Consider the following 7,198-nt stretch of genomic DNA (forward strand, 5'->3'; position numbering starts at 1 on the left):
AGAGAGAGAGAGAGAGAGAGAGAGAGAGAGAGAGAGAATTAAATATAACTCATGTTTTTAAACAATAAAGACTTCCTGGTGACTTTAAGATGCCTCCTATCCCTACCTTCTTAAACAGATTTGAGCCCCCTTTCCTTTTTCCAGTGAAGAGATATTATTTATCCCCCCACCATATGCCAAATAAGTCCATATTAAATGCTGGGACTTTGGTAATGATGTGCTAGAGTTCTCCTAAGAAACAGAACAAGTGATAGATCCCAGTGGGGATGATAGAAAACAGACAGACAGACAGACAGACAGACAGACAGACAGCAATTGACCTATGTGACCATAGAAGCTAAAAAGTCTCATGATCTGTCATCTACAAGCTGGAAATCCAGGAAATCCAGTGGTGTAGCTTCATTCAAGTCTAAAGGACCAGTAATGTCAATGCCAATCCCAGTATAAAGACAGGAAAATACTAAGGTCTCAGCTCAGCAGACAAGCAGGGACAGATAGGAGGCAAACTCCTCCTGCAGCTTTTCTTTCCCATTTCCACAGTCAACTGTTGAGACGGTACCCACCCACACCAGGAACACAATCTATTTCCCTAAGTTATTGGTCCATGCCTGTCTTCTGCAGTAGCTCTCTCATGAATACACATATGGAAATAACATTTAATCTTGGCACTGTATGCTATGGTCAAGCTGACACAAAATTAACCACCATGCTAACAGTTTGTAAAACACATAGGAACGGCTCTTTTCCCATAGATGTTCCTCTGATGGGAACATCATAGTGCAGATGAAAGTTTAGCAGGTCAAACATTTACTCTCTTTTCGCCTCTTTCCCTCTCTGCTCATTTGTACTGAAATCCCTTCTTTCTGATCCAGGTAGTCCATACATAAGCGAGTCCCCTCAAGGCTTGTCAAATGAAATAGAGCAAAAAATTTCCAAACTTATGTTTATGTGTTCATGGGGAACTGGAAAAAGACATGCGGTGAAAGAACTCAACTAATTAGGATAAGCGTTGTCATTTCAATATTGAAATTTCTTTTGAAAACTCAGGCACATTTCAAACATTTCAAACACTGAGAAAAGTGGCAATTAAGGAACTCCTTGTCTCTGAGAGCCAACAGAACCTTCTTGAAGAACTGATTGCTCCTACATCTTCCTGAAGGGAGAGAGGGAGCGTCCTGAAAGGTGATGGCACTTCGCTAATATTGATGGCTTTTAAAGCTTTAAATAAATAATATAAAAAATGCTGTCATCAGAGATGACTGCTGGGTGTCCCTTCATAGCTGTGTAAAATCATTGGGTCTGCTCTTCGTGACAATCAGCTTTGGAGAGACTTCTGGGAAACAAATGGAAATTACCAGAAATGTAGTAGCAATTCTGAAAATTCAATTTGCTAGCTCTAGAGGAAATGCTAAGATTAAAAAAAAAAATACACTGAGCACTGAGGCAGTGTGGGTATTATGTATAGATTACCTATAGGTTACCTAAGGATTCAGTCAGTACCTTGCTTGATTTAGGAGCCACCTGCTCACTTTTTATGACTTAAGCTAAGCTCATGGAGCAGCTACCCCTGAAAGTCTTGGCAACAAGGTCAATCCAGGATCTTAAGGGTAACTGGGTGGGCCTATTGCCAGGAGGAGTTGTTAAAGAAGTCCACAGAGATCTACTTCTGCCCTTCTATGCCATTCCCAGATGTGTCAGTTAGGGTTTTCATTGCTGTGAGGAGACACCATGACCAAAGCAACTTTTATAAAGGACATTCAATTGAGGCTGGCTTACAGGTTCAGCGGTTCAGTCCAATATCATCAAGGCAGGAAACATGGCAGTACCCAGACAGGCATGGCATGGTGTGGGAGAAACTGAGAGTTCTTCTATATCTTGCTCCGAAGGCAAACAGGAGAAGACTGGAGCTAGGAAGAGGGTCTTAAAGCCCACACCCACAATGACACACTTCCTCCAACAAGGCCACACCTACTCCCACAAGCTCACACACCTCCTAATAGTGCCACACTCCTTGGGCCAAGCATATTCAAACCATCACACCAGACCCTACCACATGTCGTTTAAATTCTGGAATATTTGGGCAGATGTACTTGCAACCCACACCCCTTAAAGAAAAAAAAAACAAAACAAGATTCAGATAACAACTAAGTTTTAAATTCCCATGCTTATAAGAGAATTGATATTCAATACCCTATTGCTATTGCTAGTCGGATCAGATATTTCTCTGTCTTGGGGAACTGTCTTGTACATTGCAACATTTAGCAGCAGTCAGGGCATCTACTCACCAAATTCCAGTAAGACCATCCCCATCCCACTACGTAGTAACAACAAAACTTGCCCTGGCCAAATAAATGTCCCCAGATCACCCTCTATAGAGAGACACTTATAAAGGCATTGTAGAGTCTGGAAGCAACAAGTTAGTAAGCATCAGCCAGTTCATTTCAGTTCAAAACCCAAACTGCATCCCCCAGCTGGAACACTGTTGCAGTTTTCTATTAAATTTGTTTTATATAATTTATAAATGTTTGAAAAATGTAGCTGTGTTTTATTTAGTTTATTTTACTCCCCTTTTGGGAGGAATTACTCTGGGTATTTTTATGGTCCAAGATTAGATTCCAGTTGGTATCTTGTGGGGAATGGAGTCTGACTTAGCTTTACCCTGGCTCTCCTGAAGTCAACTGGGCTTCAAACCAAGAGTCACTGTAAATTAGCCCTTTGGCTCTGTTGTTTTACCTGATGGACAATGACAAATGGTAGAGATTGTGTGAGGTCCCCAAGTACCTCACAGTCTCCAATGCCCTGTTTCCTTAAAAGAAAGAAATGATTGGTAAGCTCAGCACTAAACTTTGTAGGAAAGATTGTATGTCTTTCTTTAAATCTCAAAATTTTACCTAAGACTAGGCCCTTGGTCCAAGATTCTGCTCAGCCATTTGTTTTTCTTAATTACACAGACCAGTCTAGCCCTCAAGAGAACCCAACGGTGTCTCCTCATGCTGGGCTGTGTATAACCACAGAGCTCATGGGCATGGAGAGTTATCACTACACATCTTGGTGCTATGGGAGAGAGATATGCTGTTTCTCACCACATTCTTGGTTGCCATAGGCCCTTGGTCTGGATGAATAGCCACTGAAGCAGCTCGCTACTGTCAGAGTCTGACTGAAGCCCATTCCCAGATTTCCAGAACCATTTTCTTTTCCTCTTCCCAGATCAAGACAGTCTAAGGAGGCAAGACCTCCGGCTTGGCAAAAGAAATTGTTTCTTTTCTTTCTAGAGGGCTGAAGGGCATTGGAAAAGGGTTGGGAAGACGTCATTGACAAGAAAATTTCCCTCATGTCTGAGCTCTATGAAGGCAGAACTTGGATTTTCCTACTTCTAATCTCAATATTTAGCCCAGAACCCTGTGCCAACTGCAGTAAAGTCTATGTAAACTGCATTGGACCAATTGCTTCTTAGACTTCTGAAAGACACTTAACAACTTTAACTGTGCTAAAAACTACGGTAGATCCCTAAACTATTCAGGGATTGCTTAGCTTGAGACTCCCTAAGTATTCAGAGAAACAAGCATTATACTTAAAGTCAAAAGGCTTGTGGCTAAATAACTAGTGCTTCAGACAGGTGGAATGCCCCGGGTGTGTCCTCCTGACTCCCTGAAATGCAATATCTTTCTCTGTAAAATGAATAAAGACAGCCACCCCACAGTTCTCAAACTGTTAGGGGAGGCAACCATTTTAATATATAGGAAGTACATTGCAAAAGACATTTATTAGAACTGAGAATGTGATGACTCAGTAGAAATTAAAAGATATCATAAATCAGTCTCAGAGCCTAGGGGTGTAGACAACTGGTAAAGTGCTTACCTAGCACACACAAGGTGGCCCAAGGTTCAGTCTTCAGCATCATATAAAACCAGTCGGGGTGACACAAGCCTGGAATCCCAGCACTTGACAGGTAAGGAAGGATGATCAGGAATTTAAGGCAGTCCCTGGCTACAAGGTGAGTTCAAAGCCAGCATGGGATACATGAGACCCTGTACCAAATCAGGGCTAGTGAGATGGCTCAATGGATAAAAGAGCTTGCCAGCCTGACAGCCTGTGTTCTGTTACTCACATTAAAAAAAAAAAAGACAAATATAGTGATGTGCATGTGTAATACCAGAATTCCTAGTTGACATGGGGGGGGGGGACAGAATTTCTGAAAACCTTGTGGAACAGTTATCCTATAGTACATAGCATAGCAGAAATGACACTAGAGACCCTGCCTCCACAAGGTAGGAGGACCAAATGAATCCTAAAAGATGTCTTCTGACCTCCACACTTGAATACACATAGAGAGACACTCAATGATACATCATCATCATGAATTTAAAAAATCAGCCTTAAATCATAAATTCCTTCATATTGTCCCAGTAGTGAGATGGCCTGAAACTTGACTAACATAGTTCCTCCAAGCAATTGAATTGCTTAAAGAAAATGCTTGCTGTCAGTAGTTAGCTGATAGTTCCTTGAGAACAGAAAGAGGTGAGGGTGGAGGAAGTAGTGATGAAAAGTGACTCATACAAAGAGGTGGCTCTGCATTTTCAAAAATCCACAGGCAGTTATGCAGGTGAAAAGACCAGAGAAGTTCCAGTGACTGGAACCTGTTAGAGTGCCTGCAGGACTGAGAACTTTAGAGAAGGGGTTCTGGTTGGCGTCTGAGGACCTGTGGATTTCTGATGTGTTGGGTGGAATGTCTAGATTTATCTCTGGGTTATTCAAGTGACCATCCTTCCCATTCCTCCACACAAGCTTAGAGCCTTAGTCCCTCTTTGATATAAAGATATAAATGTGACCAGATGTTTATGAACCTTTATTTATAAAGTTATTCTGAATTCCCCCTCCATGTCTTAGCAGAGTCTTGCCCCAAGTCTTCTCAGAAATCTCACATAGGAAAAACATTTCTTCCTGTATCCCAGAATGAACGCAAAACATCCCACTGATAGAGGCACAGGCTCCCTAAGAATACTCCAACCTTGCTCCCATTTCTACCTCACTGTGGGTGACCTTTCACGCTCTTTTTCTTCAGTGTGCTAGGATCAGGACAATTGTCACAGATGCCAGCCCTGAGTCCTCATTTTGTCTGGTACTGTAAAGAGGCCCAAAGCTAACAGGCACAAAAATTCAGGGTCTGCATCTTGAAGGTAAGGGCTCACTTCTCATCGGTATCACTGACCATCGTCTATTATCATCATCTATCTGTACTTACCTGCTCTAAGCGCTAAACCTGTAAAAAGAAAAATGGGATCATCTGCCCTCACTCCTGCTAAGCAGCACCAGGTGGCCTGGATGCATCTTACCTTCCTGTGTCTGTTGTTTTCAGACTGCTGGTCTCATAGCCACTCTCACAGGTGCACAGAGGCATGGAGGCTCTCTGCTACAGTTCTCCCTGTTGGGATTACCACACTGAAAGTAAAACAGTGCTTCCTCATGCAGAACACCTGCCAGAGAGAGCACCAGCTGGGCAACACAGGAAATCATGTCCTCTGAGCACAGCATCTTGCCTGAGCTAAATTCTCCCAACCTGGCATATTCATTCCTCCCCTCATTTGTCCATGGAGTCATTTGCTCACTCATCAGCAAAGACATGGGAAACGCTCCCTGTCTGTTGGTGCTGTGTGGGAAAACAAGGGAAAGCCAGTGAAGCAGGAACACTGATGGGTAGGCATCAGTACACAGATGCAGCTGGAAAAGAGAATACTGACTGCTCAAAACCCTGCCATCCACATAGGGATTTTGATCACGTTTGAAAAGAGTGAAGAGCCATAGTAGGGTCTTGAGCAGGTGAGTGAAATGACCGAGTTACAAATGCAAATATTCACTTTAGACATAGAAATGGTGGAGGTTCTGGAAGAAAGTTTCAAGTAGTTTAGGTAAAATATTATAGTAGCTTGGACTCATGCGATTTTACCTAAGTTGTGAGATAGATTTTTTTCAGGAGATGTTTAGAAAATAAATAGCCAGAACTTGAGAGGCAATGAATTTGCAAGAGCAGAATATAACCTCTGAAAGGCAACAATGGAGTGCCACCTTGGACCTGAACTCAGTGGACAGCCCCAAAGTCCTCACAGGACTCTTCACACTACAGGTTCCTTAGCACACCCAGGATCTTAGGAACACTGATGAGAGTCACCCTCCAGGGAGGGCTCTGACCCTGGGACTCAGGTGAGAGCACCATCTTGTATCCCAGGTCTCTCAGAGATCAGTCCACACAGGAGAGCACATGGGCCACAGAAGCACCAGAGCTTCTTGGACAGGGTTCCTTCGGGCCTTCACCCTCAGCCAGGAGGCAAAGCTGAGACCCAGACCTCTGGGCACCTTCCCAGCCAGAAGAGAGTCGGCCTCCAGGGAGGGCTCTGACCCTGGGACTCAGGTGAGAGCACCATCTTGTATCCCAGGTCTCTCAGAGACCAGTCTGCTCAGGAGAGCACGTGGGCGACAGAAGCAACAGAGCTTCTTGGACAGGGTCCCTTCGGGCCTTCATCTTCAGCCAAGAGGTGGATTTGAGCTCCAGACCTTGTGTACCTTTCCCTGCAAGAGGAGAGCTTGCCTGCAGGGAGTGTTATGACCACTGGGACTCAGGAGAGAGTTGGACTCCCAGGAGTGCTGACAGAGGCTAACAGAATCACAGGAGGAACAAGTTCCAGCCAGAGACAGATAGATCATCTAACACTAGAGATTACAAGATGGAAAAAGGCAAACATAAGAATCTTAATAACTGAAACCAAGACCATTCAGCATCATCAGAACACAATACACCCATCACAGTGAGTCCTGGATACCCCAACAGACCCAAAAAGCAAGATTTAGATTTAAAATCATATCTCATGATGCTGGTAGAGGATTTTAAGAATGGCATTAATAACTCACTTAAAGAAATACAGAAGAACACTGCTAAACAGGTAGAAGCCCTTAAAGAGGAAGCACAAAAATCCCTCAAAGAATTACAGGAAAACACAACCAAACAGGTGATAGAATTGAACAAAACTATCCAAGATCTAAAAATGGAAGTAGAAACAATAAAGAAAGCCCAAAGGGAGACAACTCTGGAGATAGAAATCCTAGGAAAGAAATCAGGACCATAGATGTGAGCATCAGCAACAGAATACAAGAGATGGGAGAGAGAATCTCTGGTGCAAAAGATTCCATAGAAAACATGGACACA

Source organism: Mus caroli, chromosome 1, assembly GCF_900094665.2.
Source record: "Mus caroli chromosome 1, CAROLI_EIJ_v1.1, whole genome shotgun sequence".
In the NCBI taxonomy this organism is placed as follows: Eukaryota; Metazoa; Chordata; class Mammalia; order Rodentia; family Muridae; genus Mus; species Mus caroli.